Consider the following 18295-nt stretch of genomic DNA (forward strand, 5'->3'; position numbering starts at 1 on the left):
CCATGGAACTGAAAGACTCAAAAATGTCACCAGCGACTTCAGCGCGGATGAAAACCTCTTTGACCCAGTTTAATCCAAATCCGAGGGATGCGGGTGTGAGGTACTTGTCGATTTGTCGATGGAATACCCCACTTCAGATAAACTAAAACTGAAATGATTCGCACAAACGTCAGAACAAACGCATAACACAATGAGCCATACAGAACAAGCTCGCATAGAACAGTAAACCCATCCGCTCAGTCCAGTCCATCAGTGATTCAATATCAACGTGGCGTCACCGGCGGCATTATTCTACAAACGCCACGCAGCTAGAACTCGAAATAATGACGAATGAAGAGGAGCAATGAAGCGCCAGGGAGCTAGAACTTGAAATGATGACAAATGAAGTAGCCATAGCCAGGTCCGTGCGTCCAGTCTGAACAGGTGAACTATGCAATTTAGGCAAACCAGGTTATGTTAGGTGCGCATCTGAAGTTTGCGCGGGACGCCTAACAATCACCGTCGCGCACTCATTGGCCGCGGCCGCTGCAGGGGGTGGACTCAGTGACGGGAGATCTTCGGAATGGATGGATGGGGCGAGGGCGGAGGTGCAGACACTATCATTTCCATGTAGCGTCAACGCTGCTTCTCCTAAACTTGGGGGGGGGGGCTGGCTTGGGATTCCCGCCGTCCCTGGCCAGAGCAGTGCTGGCACTGCAAGCGCTTGGCAGCTTCACGTGTCTACGGCGGGAGCACTCAAGGTACGCTGCTGCTCATGTCAAACACAGTTTAAATAATATGGTGGACATTTTTCTTCTCAGAGGACAAACGCAACGAGCTATTCTCGCCCTCGATGCTGATTGATTCCCGCCATCAAATTAAACCACACCGTTTGCAAATAGGCTGTTTGCATTAAACCAAAACAGGTCTAGGGAATATAAATATGTGATTTTCGTGACCCTGGACACTTTCTCTAGATGTTCGTTTTGTATATTACATGTTAAATGCACGGGTTTTAACTTTGGCGTCTTTATTTAGTTCGTAAAAGTTTTGTAGCTTACTAGACTACATTGCTTGAATCAAATGATGTCCATGTTGAAGTGGCACTGGTTTTGGAAACCTCACGATAGTCTGTTTTTCAATCAAAGAAAGGCGGCTTTGAAAAAGGCGTGACAAGAAACAAAAATTAGATGCGAGAGATCAAACAGAGCTAACAAAAAAGAAGCTCGCATGATAATTCCTCGATTATGCGGGGCAGCAAAATGCAACGCTTGCTATCCTCTGTTTCTAACAGTGCTAGATCCATATCGGCATAATATTAAACATTTTTCTACTCCTGCGGGTTCCCAGATATATAATGCATACATGACTGCAAGCATTTAACAAGCGCCATGATTCGTATATTGAGAGCATATTACTGGTATGTAACAGATCCATAACGGTTAGAATAAAAACTCTGAGCTCATGATGCCTAAAACGAGGGGATCAAGCGCCATTCTTCCTCATATCAAAATCCCGGCAGGCAGAAAAATGAGGTGTCGGAGATCACAGATCGGTTTTGTGAGCAAACTTGTGATCGCTATTTGCTCACTCCCATCAGTTTTCTCCTGTTTGGTTGCACGTGTTTCTGCAAACCTGCTTGCTGTGTTCGACAACTTCCGTCTAATAAAAGCGCTTGCTGCAGCTTGGGCGAAATCCGAGCCAATCGGTAATTGACTTAGCTCAGAGTTTATCAAGGAAGTTCTTGCTGGACCACAAACTATCACGCTGCCAGAACGGACGCCGGTGGCCAAATGCCACGCGGCTAAATATGGAGTGTACGGCACCCTCCTTGGGGCCAATTTTAACAAAATGTTGCATATTAAACTGCATAGCTTTTGTAGCTTGTCTCAACGCTGGAAAAGTTTTTAATCAAAACCTTTGGCCTCAGCTAAGTCCCTGCGAGTTAAGCGCTAAGTCCCTGCGAGTTAAGCGCTAAGCAGCCGTCTATGCCACAGGACAGTACCGATCAGCGGTGGTGAGTTAAGCGCTAAGCAGCACTCCGCGCCACCGGACGGTACCTATCAGCGATGGTGAGTTAAGCGCTGAGCTGCAATCTGCGCCACCGGACAGTACCTATCAGCGATGGCGAGTTAAGCGCTGAGCTGCAATCTGCGCCGCCGGACGGTGCCTTTCAGCCATGGCGAGTTAAGCGCTGAGCTGCAATCTGCGCCACCGGACAGTACCTATCAGCGATGGCGAGTTAAGCGCTAAGCAGCAGTCTGCGTCACTGGACGGTACCTATCAGCGATAGCGAGTTAAGCGCTGAGCTGCAATATGCGCCGCCGGACAGTACCTACCAGCCATGGCGAGTTAAGCGCTCAGTTGCAGTCTGCGCCACCGGACAGTACCTATCAGCGATGGTGAGTTAAGCGCTAAGCTGCAATCTGCGCCGCCGGACAGTACCTACCAGCCATGGCGAGTTAAGCGCTCAGTTGCAGTCTGCGCCACCGGACAGTACCTATCAGCGATGGTGAGTTAAGCGCTAAGCTGCAATCTGCGCCGCCGGACGGTGCCTTTCAGCCATGACGAGCACCGCCACTGAGACCTCAGCAATGCTCGTGTATACCGTCCTTAGACAGGAGACAATCGTCATCAGAGTAGCAGTGCAGTCCAATGCTGAGAGAAGCTGGTGCAGCAAAGCTCTAGAGCGAGCGTATTTCAATGGAGAAATACAAACATTATGCCGATTTCGAGAAAAAATTGATGCGAGCGCCACCAAACCGCTTGGTCACTCCGCTATTGCACTTTCATTTCCGCCTTCTCATCGGGGTGGGGAGATCGTTCTTCCGACCGGTGAGAACGGTCTATCTGATCACACCGCTGTGAGACCTCGTCGGAAGCTGGAAGTCGTCCGGCGCCAGCCGGCGCTCCGTGGGGCTTATCTGACGTATGGGGTCCAGCGTTCGCTGTTTTCTGTGGCGGAGAGGAAATTACCGCTGTTGGCTTCGTCCCCGGCACGTAATCAGCTACGCTAAATGAGCAAAATAAATATTCAGCCTTCGGTTTTCTTTGAACTTGGAATCCGTCGTCGTAAATGAAAGCTCAGGAGCGTTGTTATGCGACCTATCCAGATAATTAACCGTTAGTAGGCTTTGAATCAAATCGGAGAGGCTCTGGATGACAGTGTGCAGGACGTTGGCTCCTTACAGAGCATCACGTGATATACCGCCTCATATGAATTGTGTGTGATGCTAGTGTTTGAGTTATGCATAAGGCTATGGATGCTGTTCATGGTTAATAGGATTTAACATTTATAGGCGTATATTGCTGTGGTTCCTTTTGAAACACTTAATCTTAGTGACTGCTTTTTGTCGGAACTTCGTTATTTTAAAAGATATAAATGCTATTGCCGGTGACTCACGTGAGTTTTCGGTTGTATTCTCGCTGCTATTCGGCTGCACTTGTGTTTTTGCACAGTGCAGCCATGCGTTTTCCGTATAATGTAAACAATGACGTTGTAATTTACAAATAATTCATGTGTACTTTTCTGCATATATCAGTGTTTCTGCGTGGCAACCGTGCTTACTTCTAAATGCTTCATTCATTTTCTTAATGCTGGCGACATCAAAACGAAATATCAGTATGTCGATCAGGTCATTATGTTGTAAACAAATCATATCCATCCTTACTTGTTGGGTGGTTGAAAATCTGGTACGAAAGCTGTTGTGTGCTTTAAGAGGAGAAGGAGCTTGACCAAAATCGTCGTGTATCGCAATTCGTACACGGTTCATCATTTTTCATTTTTTTATTGAATTTTTGTAATTCTGTTATAGCATAAGTAAAGTACATAAGCATGAGCACAGTTTGTGTTTTAACACAGGCACAAGATTAAGCAATCTCAAGATGTTTGCAGCACCGTACACTTTCCAGACATCAGAAGCACATGACAAAATTTGTCCTTCCAGTCTGTAGCTGTGGATGCAGTTTTCTTTCTATTTGCATATTTATCCAGCGTATGGCGACTTTCGCGAACCAAACGGCCTCAAATGGAGTGTAAAACTCCGTTTACGGCCTGCAAACATCTTCCCAAGTTTGTCTCGCCATGAAAAGCACGACTCCGGAGCACTGACGAGCAAGATATTGAAATAATTTTACAAATTTATACCCGGCATATGGCCTGTGGCACTGGTAGCTGGGGACGGCGCGAGGCCAGCAAAGTGATATTAACACCCGGCCCGGGTTCGAGGCTCAGTTTATGAAGCCGTGGACGGCCCAGGCGCCGCCCTCTCTGCTTCGGTCATAAGATATGCCCGGGTATAGATCATTTCCGGCCGCGTTTCCCGGAGAGATAGCGGAGCTCCGTCGCGCTCATATTAAAGTCGCGCCCTTTTGAGGCTAGTGGCAGGACGTATGGCGCCGACGACGGCGGCGTCCCCTTGCAATGAGGGGTGATTGTGGTGATCCTTGAGATTCGCGGCTGCTTCATGAACGTCGCTCAAATGGCCGGTATGCGACATGAAAATAACGTAGCGGGGCCTATGAATGCGAAATGATGCAAGTCACTGGAACCGTCTAATGTAATCGACTTTTCACCCCTCGTCGGAAGACGTCTCCGAGCGTTCATTCTGTCATCTGCTGACTCTCCCGACTCTGTCTCCAGTATCTGCCGACTCTCCCTACTCTGCCTCCCGTCATCTGCTGACTCTCCCCGAGTCTGCCTCCTCTAACCTGCTGCCTCCGCCTCCTGTCATCTGCCGGCTCTGCCCGAGCCTCCCTCTGTCATCTGCCGGCTCCGCCTGAGCCTCTTCCCGCCATCTGCCGGCCCTGCCCGAGCCTCCCTCTGTCATCTGCCGGCCCTGCCCGAGCCTCCCTCTGTCATCTGCCGGCTCTGCCCGAGCCTCCCTCTGTCATCTGCCGGCTCCGCCTGAGCGTCCCGCTGTCATCTGCCGGCTCCGCCTGAGCCTCTTCCTGTCATATGCCGGCTCCGCCTGAGCCTCCCCCGGTCGTCTTCCGGCTCCGCCTGAGCCTCCCCCTGTCATCTGCCGGCTCCGCCTGAGCCTCCCCCTGTCATCTACCGGCTCCGCCTGAGCCTCCCTTGTCAACTCTTGGCTTCGCCTGAGCCTCCCCCTGCCATCTGCAGGCTCCGCCTGAGCTTCCCCCTGTCATCTTCCGGCTCCACCTGAGCCTCCCCCTGTCATCTGCCGGCTCCGCCTGAGCCTCCGCCTGTCATCTGCCGGCTCTGCCTGGGCCTCCGCTTGTCATCTGCCGGCTCCGCCTGAGCCTCCGCCTGTCATCTGCCGGCTCCGCCTGAGCCTCCGCCTGTCATCTGCCGGCTCCGCCTGAGCCTCCCCTGTCATCTGCCGGCTCCGCCTGAGCCTCCGCCTGTCATCTGCCGGTTCCGCCCGGCGCTAGGACCCGGTTTCCAGGTCGACAGCGCGCCGCTGAGCCGGGGTTACGACCTGGCCGGCGCTGGCCGGTGGCGCAGTCAAATGAAGAGCCGCCCAAACGGGTCCGCTCGGGATCAGCGGCCCGCTCCGCCAACCGGGCCTAATTAAATCTATCGCCAGCCGTGATCGCTCCGGACGCCGGCTATGGCCAAGTTGGGCGCCGAAAGTCGCGACCTTTGCCGCCGGGTATTTGCGCCGGGTCGTGTGAGCGCCCCGGGCACGGCCGATCCACGAGGCGGGCGGGACCCGCCGCGGTGTTCGTGTATCGAGCTCCCGGCCGGACACGGCGGGGGCGGTCCCAGACGGTGTTTGGAGCAGACAAGTCTGTGCTGCGTCTGATTGTGTCACATCTAGGAGCAGATGCTCAAAACAAGGTGGCAGCTTGGCAGCTGCGGGAGTTGCGATAATCATGTAATTACGGTTGGAACAGACAAATTCATGAAAACGAGACGTTAGGTAACAGCAACCACTGTCCTGCCTCAATCATGCTGTTGAAAACACGTTACCGACAACAAAAAAAGTTTGAGGACAAGGGCGTACAATTTTCATTTCGGAAAGTATACAATCAGATGTAACACAGCCGCGTTCTCCCCGCCTTCGCCTTCCCACAGCCCGAAGCCAGGTCGACGATCCGGCACTTGGACTTGGCCCGCCTACAGCCCACCCGTAACGGCCGCTGCAGAAGTGCTCCCGTCCATTCAGAATCAGCTGCGCATCTTGCCGCCATATTGCTTCGTGTGGGGCCTCATTCCATGATCGGGCGGAGAGCCTTGTTTATCCATCGGCCTTCTCTTCAGCGAGAACGCCATCTCAGCCGATGCCCTTCCACTTTGGATAATGCGAAAAGAAGCGATCAAGTTCCGTCCACTCTTTCAAATTTATTATTGAACTTATGTGCTTCATGTTACGGTTCCAGCCATTAGCTGTGTTCAAAGTTTTACAAAATTGACAGAAGGATACGGGAACTTCTGCCTGAGATGCGTGCCGGGTAGCATGAACTCAATGTCATCTGCCAAAGGATGATTGAATTTGATCTCAAAATATCGTAGCCGACGTCACAGCGAATCTCGGGACTTGGGCTGCGGTGGTAAACCTAGGTTAAGTTCGGTCGACTAGTGCGTGGCCAGGTTTGTCGAAACTGGCTCGGGCCGGATGCGACAGGGCCCAATCAGTAATCTTCTTCATCTTGAGGTGGTCCTTTCCACGCATCGTTTCAGAAATAATTTTATGGTCTGGAATATTGCGGTCCGGCTCTTTCCTCCCTGCAATGCACATCACATTTCTGCAATATTAGTTTGTGATTAAAGGGGTGTTACACATTTATATGGGGTTTTGAACTGAAATAGCCATCTTGAAGACCTTTCGGTGCTGTTCACATTCCTGCCCATGTTAAGAGCTGACCTCCTCTAGTTTCTGAGCTACACGTCTCCGCAAATGGGGAAAGGTATATCGGGAAGGGTACTGCAAAGTCAGATTGGCGTCCATGACGTTGTCATAATGTCATTCAAATCCTGCCATTCCAAAAGCCATGCGGCAATCAAGATCAACAAAAATATGATTGTCGAGGCGTTCATATCTGGTGTTCGTGAGTGCGATTTCCAGGCAAATGGCTGCACTCGGCTTTCAACTAATGTTTTGCAAGGTACCATGACGTAATCAAGCCGTGGCGCATTGAGGAGCATTTTTACTAAATGGAGAATTGTGCCGTCTAGAGCAGTATTTTCAACTTAAAACGCACACCAAGAGTTATAAGTGAGCTTGTTTCATCATATATGATGCTTGCTTTAATACCTTCAAATGTGAAACATTTCCGCTGAGTTGTTTTGACGCAAACGCACGCTGGTTATCAATTGCCACAAAGCTGTTGTTACACGAGTAAAACAGATGAGGGATCGCTTAATCCTCTGTGCGTGTGTGAGCTGGCGCCCCAATCTTACCTCCGGATCCTGACTTATCACAAGACATTTCCAGCTAGATCGTTGAAATTATTTGGCCATCTTGGCAATTGACTAGTGGCAATATTTTAACACCCCACGATGGGTGGCAGCTTGGAGGTCATTTCCTGGGAAACATATTAAAACAAATCGCGAGCCTTTTGAAGGCATGCGTTCGTGTTAAAACGAATCGCGAGCCTTTTGAAAGCATGCGTTCGTGCTAAAACGAATCGCGACTCCTTTTGGAGGCATGCGTTCTCAGATAGCAGCCTGCTACTTAAGATCCATATGGACCCGCATATGTTTTCCCATCATTAAACAACCACAGGCCATATCTGCGGAAGACTTTGGATTGCAGCTGGCAGATGAATAAGTGGATTAGATTCCGATCTGACTAATTTGGAACTTTTTTAAGGATTGAAAAGTGGATGGCCCGATTGCCGTATGTTGATACGGCAAGCGGGCCGTCCACTTTTACACAGTTGATATGTACGATGCATCAAGTGAATCGGATAGTGCCGGGTGCCGGCATGTGTGGAAAGAGCGCCTGCTACCGTGATTTTCAGGTACGCCATTGCTCTATCGAAATAGCTCTTTCCTCACCCACTTTGTATGACCTACATCTGCCACTGACCCGAGGCGCTGCCAGAGACGACTACAAGCATCGCCATGGCTAGCGACTGCGCTATCCTCACTGCCGCCATGAGCTGGAGTGTTATACCCAAACTTGCGCGCGACTTAATTTTTTAACCGGCTTAGAACCGACTCATAGATTTTGGGATCCGATTCAGTTCATGACTCATATCTGTTCCAATTTTTTTTATCTAGCTCAGTCCAAACTCACTACTTGCAACGAATCATGTGACTTACGACCCACACAGCTTGCAAAATCATGGATTCGGCTCAGTCCGGCTCATTGCGTTATGGCTCGTGAACCCTATGACTCATTGATATATATATATATATATATATATATATATATATATATATATATATATATGTCATGGTATGGAAAATAGGTATGAATAGCTTAGAAGCAAGGTTGTAGTTCAAACCTGACAAATGCAGAACATTCAACGATACCTTTCCTGCAACCTGTTACCAACCAGCTCTGTCAACTCTCAGCTCTAGGCTAGCACATTCTACCCGGCACCTCCAACCTAGGCCCATTAGTTATATAGCATGCTATGTGGACTAGACTGCAATAAACCGCGCAGTTGGCAGTCTACACCAGCCAAGTGTCAGCCAAGTGCATTGGCATGGCATTGGCATCGGTGTTGATGGCATGTGACCAGTTAAACATTCGATTATAGTTCATGCCATAGCGATTAGCTAACATAAGTTACAAAACACTATGAACTAAGTTACTTGAGTAAGAAGCATGATAAATTACGATCGCATTTCTTACAAACGGGCCGGGCAAATATCTGTTTTACTCGGCCCCCGTCTCCTGGTCGGCAAACAAATGAACGCAACTAAAATGAATTGAACAACTGAGCTAGAGGTGCGCTAACGTAGGCGCTGAGCGTCGCTTCCGCTCGGACACCTTAAATTCATCTAATCAGGTCACTTCATGAGTTAAAAGTTAAAATAAGTTTCCGCGCTGCGTAGACATTACAGTGCTGCGCGCTACTATACCCGCATTCCATTACTACAAGTCTGGAAGCTAACTTCTCACTTGCTAGTTGCGTGTTACGTGGAAATAGTTCTTGATTGAATCCCTGGCAGGTCGCACGCGACACACAATCTGCATACGTAACAAGACGACCTTGCCGCTATTGATATTTATATCAAAACGTCTCAGCAAAAGCATGCTTATAGCAGCTCAAGTGGTAGCGAATAAGGAGTCAGGGATAGATTACGTGATTGTTATGGCAATTGACCAGGAAAAATATGACCAGCCCTTGAATTTCATAGGTAACACAATTTTAGCTGACATAAGATAACTGAAAATATGGTATATCTGTACTATGTAATAACCACTGGCTTCTGGCTGATATTTGGCACACTTGAGGTAGGGATCAGTGATACTGTGTTTGCTTCTTATAAATTACAACAACCCACTTGCGTATTTTGTTTAAAAACTTTATAGTTAATGATGACGCTGTTCCTTTTCACACTCCGAAACAACCGGTTTAATTTGGCTGGGGCCTGCAGTGTTTCCCGATGCTATCATTTTCATTTGAACTGTATGACTCACTGAAACAACAACACTAAAAAAGATCGGCTCACGATTCCGCTGATAAAATTTACGAAGACTGCGATTCAGGTCATGACTTAAACTGTCATTTTTTTGCTGGGCAGACTCAGCTCACGACTCACCGCAAACCGATTGACTCATGAGCTGATTTATGATTCAGCTCGAGTCGAGCACGAGGCTGGTTGTACCACGCGCGATAAACTTTTTCAGTTAACTTCCTCCCCTATTTTCAAGACTTGATATCCTACCTTGTCAACAACAAAAAAACAGCACGGACATTTCACTTGGGCTCCCCACATTCGCCACACTGTAATGGAAGATAATACAGAAAGCTGGAACTTAGATGAAGCGGGACAACGTTCGCATTCGCGTATGTTTTGCCCCCCCCCCCCCTGGGTGCGTTAACAATATTTTTGGAAATATTGTATAAGTAAAACAACTGGTATTATAAGTTCTTCGAATGAGGGTAACCTATGCATGTGCATGTCCCAGTGCATGCTACATATTTACCAATATCAAATACTACTTGGGATATAATAATGGTTGCTCTGATCCGCCGTTTGTCATGACGCATACTGAAGAGATGTCTGCCCCCCCGCCCCCCGCAGTTTCAAAGCTAAAGAAAATAAGCCTCGCGAAAAATCACTAGATTGCTCTAAAAGCCATCTCAAGATTGGTCATAATATTTATGTCTGTAGATCAATCACTCTCCCCCCCCCCCCAACTGGGTCAAAGGCTCAATTTTTTGTCGTAATTACGAAACCATGCAGCGTCGCAGCATGGAGTCTGCATAAAGGTAGTTTTGTTAAATTTGAACACGATGGTGTATAGTTATAGGTGTTTTGGGGATATGTTGATGACCCGGGGCTCTGTCAACGTAACAGTATGGACCCACCGCACGCGGTCATGGGTTCCATCGGCTGCCGCTCGCCGCCCGTGTATCGCCGTGCAGTGTCTCCAAAAGGTCACTTCATGAAAATCAAAAATGCTGGAGGTGCGTTGTTGGTGTCAACGGACTTGATATGGATGCCCCACAGCGTACATAAAATTTTAGCGTTATTGCACGTGCCAGAGAGATATTTTCAGAAAAATTATAGGAGATCGCATCCCCGATTAGAGCGACAATTAAGAAAATACACAACGTTTTAAGTCATTGCTTCTGATTACAAGTGAGCAATATTCAGAAAAAAACTCGACATTTAAAAACTTAGGCCGGTGAAAAACAAACCATGTTCAGGATATGTGCAGAAGCTACCACGTCCCAGCATACGATACATAATACTACACTAAGGACTGCTCGAAACAGACGGCTAAGCTTATAGTTACCGATGACCCGCTCCGAGTAAAAGATTACAGGTTAGTCAGAGGGAGTATTGCATATTTCTGTTGGCTTGGAATTGAAATAGCCATTTTGAAGATCAATCGGTGCAGTTCACATCCCTGGCTTTCTTCAGACCTAAGCTCATCTAGTTTCTGAGCTATCCGGCCACGAAAATGAGCAGACTATTTCGGGTGACATATCAAGGTCATCCAGGCATACATGGCGCCAACCATTCCGTTGGTCACGCGGTGATCAAGGGCAAGAAATATATAATTGTCGAATCGTTCATATCCGGCGTTCGTGAGTGCGATTTCCAGATATAATGGCCGTCAATTGGCTATCAATTAATGTTGTGCAAGGTATGGTGACGTAATCAAGCAATAAAGTATTGAGTGCAATGTTTACTTAAGAGAGAAGTTGTGTTGTCTAGAGCAGACTTTTCCACTTAAAAGTCTACCAATAATTATCGCTACTTCAGCGCTTCATGTGAGACCATTGATAGAGTACGGCAGCGTTATTTGGAGCGGTGCTGCCGTTTCCCATCCCGCCCGATTCGAAAGACTACAACACCGCTTTCTCATATGGTTGAGTTCGAGTAGCCAGTCTCGGTGTCCTCCACTGGTTTATGAGCATCTTTTCACTTTCTTCAAAACATCATCCATCAAGGCACGCTTCACACAGTCTGACATTTTATTTCTGTACAACGTATTTCATCACAGGTTTGACTGCGCTCACCTGACATCACTGTTCAGTCTCGCTACACCCGTCCGGCGTTCTCGGCATATCGGCCTTTTCCACCAACCATTTGCAAGGGTCATCCCTGTTAAAAATGGATTTGCCGCACGATTACCCGCTGTCTGCAATCAATTTTTACGGCATTTTCCTTCAGCTGACTTATTTCATCCAGCAAAATCATTCCGATCTAATTTGTTTAGGTTTGACGGCACACGTGGAACATTTGTAATTGGGCTTTTGCCTGTGGAATGTTTTTGTCCTAAATAAACAAATAAACAGTAGGCTTATTTCATCATATCTGATGCTTGCTTCAAGTGTGAAACATTTCCTTTAAAGCCAAGGTTAGGAGTGCGTTTCACGTTCCAAATACGCATATAAAATGCATGTGAGTGCAACATGGGCTTAAGGAAATGAGCATGTCGAAAAGCTACTGAAATGTGAGTGACATTTTTGTGATGCATGAGCTCGCACAGGTCAGTTTCAGCTGCATACTAGAGACATTCTATGTTAAAGGAAGCTGTAGGCCCACTCTGCTTGTTGGTGAATATAGCTTGGTGCTGGCCGCTCGTCTGCGTGTAATTTACGTGAAATAACCTGTCAGAATAATGCGAGCAATAAGATGGGCTCATTCAACCTTTTAAATGCCTCCTAAGGCACTGCTGTACACTCTAAACGGGAATTATGGAATTGGCACATGGGCAGGAAACTGTGTTGGGTATGCCTTTGTTCCACGGACAGCGGTTGGACATGAGTATCGCCAAATAGGTACTGGGTAACACGAGTATCACATGTTGACCTGCGTGAGAGACATGATTTGCTGCCTTTGCTGGAAACCGGTGGTTAAAGCATATCCAATCATGATAGTTGTTTGTTTAGTCCCGGAACAGGGAGAACGATTATGGAATACGAGTATGCAGCTATTGTAACATCTCAAGGTTTACGTTTGCTTTTTGCTATTGGTAAAACTAATTCTTTTAAGTTAGTTTTGTGGTAGTGTGGTCTATTGCCGCTCGTCTCTTTGTCGTGTGGTTTCCCAATGCTGTGTACGCTCCAAGCAAACAGGCGTTCCCGACGTGCATAATGAGGGTGGATTATCTCCAGCATAATATGTCATTTAGTTTACTAATTTACGAGCGTGTTTCAGCCTGTCTGTCTGCCTGTCTGCATTTCTTTGCTCGCACAGCACGGACGCCTGTAGGGGTGCTGTAAAATTTGCATATACGATGGGCTCAACTTTCGGAACGGTCCACGAAATGTATTTTCGGTCGTTCGACACCGATAACGGAAACAAACCCTCACGAGAAGGGGCCTGTTTTGGGATTCAGCTGGTAGACACTTTTTGTACATGCAGGAAAACCATTTCTGAAAAGACCAAGCCCTGAAAAACATGTCGCACAGCTCGAACAACGATGATCTGAGTGTAGCGTCCCCACACGCGAGGGAATGGTAGTTGACGCAAACACTGAAAAAGTACAAATATTTATGAGGGCACACGGCGCCTTACTGAGATGTGAATCAATTCATATGGATTGGAAGCGGTGCTATACCAACGTCAACGGCACCGACTCTTGGCACAGACAAGTCAGCGAGAACCAAAACCAAATAACGCGCATTTGATCGTGAGTGCACCTTCTATTTTTCGATTTAACAAAATATCGATTCGATCGTGAATGTACAGGCAAGGCGTCCGAGTGATCGGTGAATGTTAGCTCACAGCTCACAGCTTCACACACATAGCTTACAGGTTATGAATCTTAACTGAGATCTACTTCAGATTATTGAGACACGAATTGACTTTACGCCGTTGGTAGTGGCGCTACCGGCGGCAGTATCGTGGCCTCTGCGGCGCTACCGGCGGCAATGTCGTGGCCTTGGTGGCGCTACCGGCGGCAATATCGTGGCCTCTGCGGCGCTACCGGCGGCAATGTCATTGCCTCTGAGGCGCTACCGGCGGCAGTATCGTGGCCTCTGCGGCGCTACCGGCGGCAATGTCATTGCCTCTGAGGCGCTACCGGCGGCAATGTCATTGCCTCTGAGGCGCTACCGGCGGCAGTATCGTGGCCTCTGCGGCGCTACCGGCGGCAATGTCATTGCCTCTGAGGCGCTATCGGCGGCAATTTTGTGGCCTCTGCGGCGCTACCGGCGGCAATTTTGTGGCCTTGGTGGCGCTACCGGCGGCAATATCGTGGCCTCTACGGCGCTACCGGCGGCAATGTCGTGGCCTCTGCGGCGCTACCAGAGACAATTTTATGACCTTGGTGGCGTTACCGGCAATATCGTGGCCTCTGTGGCGCTACCGTTTGCAACGTCGTGACCTGTGCGGCGCTACTAAAACAATGTCGTAGCCCCTGTGGCGCTACCAGAGCAATGTCGTAGCCCCTGTGGCACTACCAGAGCAGTATCGAGGTCCCTGCAGCGCTACCGGCGGCAAGGTCGTGGCCTTCGCGCGCGGTGAAGCATCCCGAAGCCGCTTGCAGTACCCAAACCAGGAACTTCAGACTTATCCTGTTATAAGTCAAGTGAAAAGTCAAGCAAATGAATTGAAGAGAATGTTTCATATTTAAAGATGTTGATGTAAGCTTTAGTTATGATGAAAAAAGCTTACTTATAAATGTTGATATACTATTGTGCAGAACGTTCTTCTCTAGATAATGCAAGTTCTCTGTTGAGCAAATATGCTCCAAGATATGTCATTGTTTGATTACGTTGTTGTACCCCGCACTACATCGACTGAGAACCAATTGACGGCCGTTATATCTGGAAATCGTGCTTACGAACGCCAAATATCAACGCCTCGACAATTACATTTTTCTGGGCCTCACCACATGGCCCACGGAATGGCAGGATTTGAATGATGTTATTATGACGTCATGAATACCTAGGCTGCTTTGAAACATTCTCCCCGATAAACCCTGCCAAATTTTTTTTCGGGCGTGCAGCTCAGAAACTAGGGAGGCTTAGGTCTTGAGAAGGGGAGGATTGTGAACAGCACCGAAAAGTCTTCAAAATGGCTCTTTCAGCTCAAAACCCTATATGAATGTGAAACATTCCCTTTAAACTCTCCCATCTATGTTTGCTGAAGCTGATTGCCTGATGGTCATTGGTTAAACACGTGCTTCAATATCCTCATGTTGTGTGGTCTACGTGTTCATGCGTTAGTTACTATACAACCGTGTGCTGGAGATGCTCTGTAGAGTGCAACTTCGCCATGTGGCTCTCTTCGTCCACAGTGTTTGTGCTCGCTAACCATATCCAACGAGCACATGAACTCGTTGCTTCCAATTTGCGTCGTTATGCCTACATCTATTATGCTTCAGATTAAAGGCTCTTGTACCATGCGTCACAAAAGTCAGCAGCCGTAGGGCCATCCCATTGAATGCAATCGTTAAGGACCGCGCCTAATAACTTCAATTTCGTGTCCAGATGCAGGCAGTCTTACGCTAAAGTATGCAACGTAATGACCATCCAGTTTCCAACATCGACAAACCTGGAAAGCTCAGAAGTCCAAATGTCGAGCTTACTTCATAACTGGAGCGAGCACATCTGCGAAAAAAAATTGGCCATCGCGAGATCTGCAGGGGTATTTGACGCAAAAGGTTGAATCGTAGAGGGCTTCCACCGGCAGCAAACGGTCCACTTCGTCGATAACCTTCGATTGCATTTAGCTTTATCATGGCTGCATCGATAGGCGGCGATGGACGAGCCGTGCCAATTGTAGGGTACTGCTGACTCGAAAGCGGCTGATGTCATCCGTATCCTTAGGTTGCCTCAGTGTGTCGCAGTACCGAATGGCACAAACATGAAACTGGGAGACGCAAATGTTGTAAACATCCAAGGGGTAGGAGATGAGTTGTTAACTTCCGGGTCTCATTTCCAACGCCGTTCAGGTGGAAAATCGGATTTTAGAGAATAATTCGGGAAGGCTTAATTTGTCGTCTGAATCGGAGAAGCACCATTCCCATGCCGAAGTGAGCAATGCCAACGAAGCCGTTGTGCTTTGCACACCTTGCGGCGCCAGCCACGATCTTATTGATTCAAAAGTTTGGCTTGTGAAGCAATTATTTCCCTACCCCCAACGTACCAGCTTACATTTTCAGATCATCGTTTGCCTCCCCATGTAACACTTACGCATCCATACGTTCGTTAAGTTTTGATGGCTCCTCACGCTAGAAAACGTTGAATGTTTGTGATCGTTGTCAGAACTTGGCGAGAGTATTCCCTTGTCGTTAATTATCCATTGTATTAAAAAGCTTGTGTGCTGAAACTCGCTTATCTATATTTGTTGCAGCTGATTGCCTGATGGCCATTGAGTAAACTTGTGCTTCATATGAGCATGACGTATGGTGTGTGTGTTTGTGCACTAATTACCATAGAGATTGAGATGCAAGAGATTTTCTGTAAGCGTACGTTCGCCATGTGGCTGTCCACCTCTATATCACCCGTGTTCACTGTCTACCTCTACATCGGTTGTACCCACTTAACCATAATCAACGTGCACATGAACTTGCTGCTTCCAATTTATGTCATCATACGCACATCTTAGCTACAAATTAAAGGTTCTTTCACCGCGTGCTATGAAAGAACAATCCTCCGAAGGCCAGACTATTGTTGAAACCGTTGAAGACCGTACCAAATGACCAGTTTTGTGTCCAAATTCGGCCAGTCTTACATTTTCCCTGCCCGAACAGAGGGGAGAGGAAAGTTTAACTTCTAGCTGCGGTTTTTCGACCACAGCTCAAAGACGAACGCTCTCAGCAATACTAATTTCCAGTCCTGTTTTTTATAAAGATTGATCCGAACCCTTTGAATGGATGGATTTCCGGGATCACAGCTCACGGTAAGCAGGTGCTTGTTGTGTGAGCCCTGACACCCTCCCATCCGATTCGCGCAATTCCATGTCAACGGCAGAATTTGGTGGCGAAAGCTTGAACGTGCCGCAATGGCTCGGCACGGTCCGTCCTGCCCTCTGACGTCAACTGACCTATAGCGCGACCGCTGCCACCGGCCGCAGGCCATACCTGTCAAGGGCAAATAGCGAGCGCCCTAAAGCGACTCGAACCCACCCCGCCACGGGTGGGTGTTTCGGAAGGCAGGGCACTCTAGCCAACTGAGCTACCGGGACGGACAAATCTGTTATCTATCTATCTATGTTTATCTATCAATCTGGCATCCTTAATGCAAATTTGAAGCTATGACCTGCCGAGGTCAGTGATCTGGATAAGGTGACGGATGGCCATTTCTTACTGCAAATTTGAAGCTATGACCTGCCAAGGTCAGTGACCTGGATAAGGTGAAGTATGACCATTTCTAAAAATTTTGACCACGCATAACGTTTGTGTGCATTTTTTCCCACTACTCAAACTAGCTCTAATGATAGAAAAAGGTAGCACCTACGGTCGGCTAATTTAATATTTTTTTCTAAAAACGCTGGGTAAGTGATCTCAGGTGAGGTCAGTTTTTGATACTTGTTCGTAAATAACACAAATCTGTACTCCTTTTTGTGCAGTTGTGGCGTTTGTATAGGAGGAAAAGAGCACCAACGCACATGTGTAACCATCATGCGGCCACAGAGCGCATGAGATTGGCCTAGGTCATCACCTACCTCTGCGGGTGTCTTTTTTAAAACACATGCTGATCTCAAAATAGGCAATTTCGTCAGGTAATGGTGGGCACAGAATTCGAATATTCTACCGGAAACAGGTTGTGATATCATTCTAATGCATAATGAGATCACAAGAATATGCGAGGTCATATGAGGTCGTCATTGGTCAATAATCTCTGTTATCAGTAGCGAAGAGGCTAGAACGAGCGCGACGCGTCTAGCCACCTCTACGTGTATCGTGTTTGTTAAGCTAATGACGCACAACGTTATGTACCGACGCGCCTCTTCTCTGTTCGCTACAAATACGTTGCCAAGCGTCGAAGGATCATGTATCATATATAAAAGAGCTGCGTGGTCCTGAGTACCTGTAAAAGCACAATGCACCACTGACCACAGAAAAGCAATGCGTTGGCCACCTAAACTCAGCTGGTACTTTAATGATTCGCTTGAATGGTTCATGAATTTAACCAAGTTGACCTCAGTTGGCATCTAGTTCAGCCTAAAACTCTTTTTTTACTGGGATGCCTTTGCCGCATAGCTGCACCTAATGCGATAAATTAAGTCAGAATCACCCTGTGAAGAAATGCTGTTCCTGTAAGCTATCGGTAGATTAAATTTGAACGGTGGCATGACCTGACCTAAGCCTTGTGAAGGAGCAAACATGTCCGGGATAAGTTCCCCACAACCTCAACGCTTACGTCTGAGCCCTCAATGTCCGCTTTGCCGTGTCAGCACATGTGTTGACTGTAGTCATCAGAACGTCCGTTTTTTTTCCCTTCGTGACCCCTGGTGACCTCACATTTAACCTAGGATCAACATTTGGTATGCATTCTTCAAGATTTAATGATATGTTCACATTGGTATCTTTGTTTTTTTTTTTGCACGATGTTTGAAAGCTAGAGAGCTCAGAGGGACGTGAACTTTGCCTTCGGCCGGATGCGGTTGTCTCAGACCCGGCCTGGCGCGGGTTAAAACAAAAGGTGGCGGCCATTCAGTTTCCAATATAGACAAGCCTGGAATGCTCAAGAGTCGAAATGTCGAGCTTAGTCCATAACTAGAAGAAGCACGTCTGCGAAATGTTGGCGAGATCGCAAG

At 47.7% G+C, this 18295-nt stretch overlaps 1 protein-coding gene across 1 annotated transcript in view; it reads left to right on the plus strand.

Moving 5' to 3' along the window:
• Positions 1–18295, plus strand: part of LOC119096480 (neuroligin-2-like) — a 65204-nt gene that overhangs the window by 20381 nt on the left and 26528 nt on the right.

This window comes from Pollicipes pollicipes, unplaced genomic scaffold, assembly GCF_011947565.3.
Source record: "Pollicipes pollicipes isolate AB1234 unplaced genomic scaffold, Ppol_2.1 Scaffold_4295;HRSCAF=5057_pilon_pilon_pilon, whole genome shotgun sequence".
Lineage (NCBI taxonomy): Eukaryota > Metazoa > Arthropoda > Thecostraca > Pollicipedomorpha > Pollicipedidae > Pollicipes > Pollicipes pollicipes.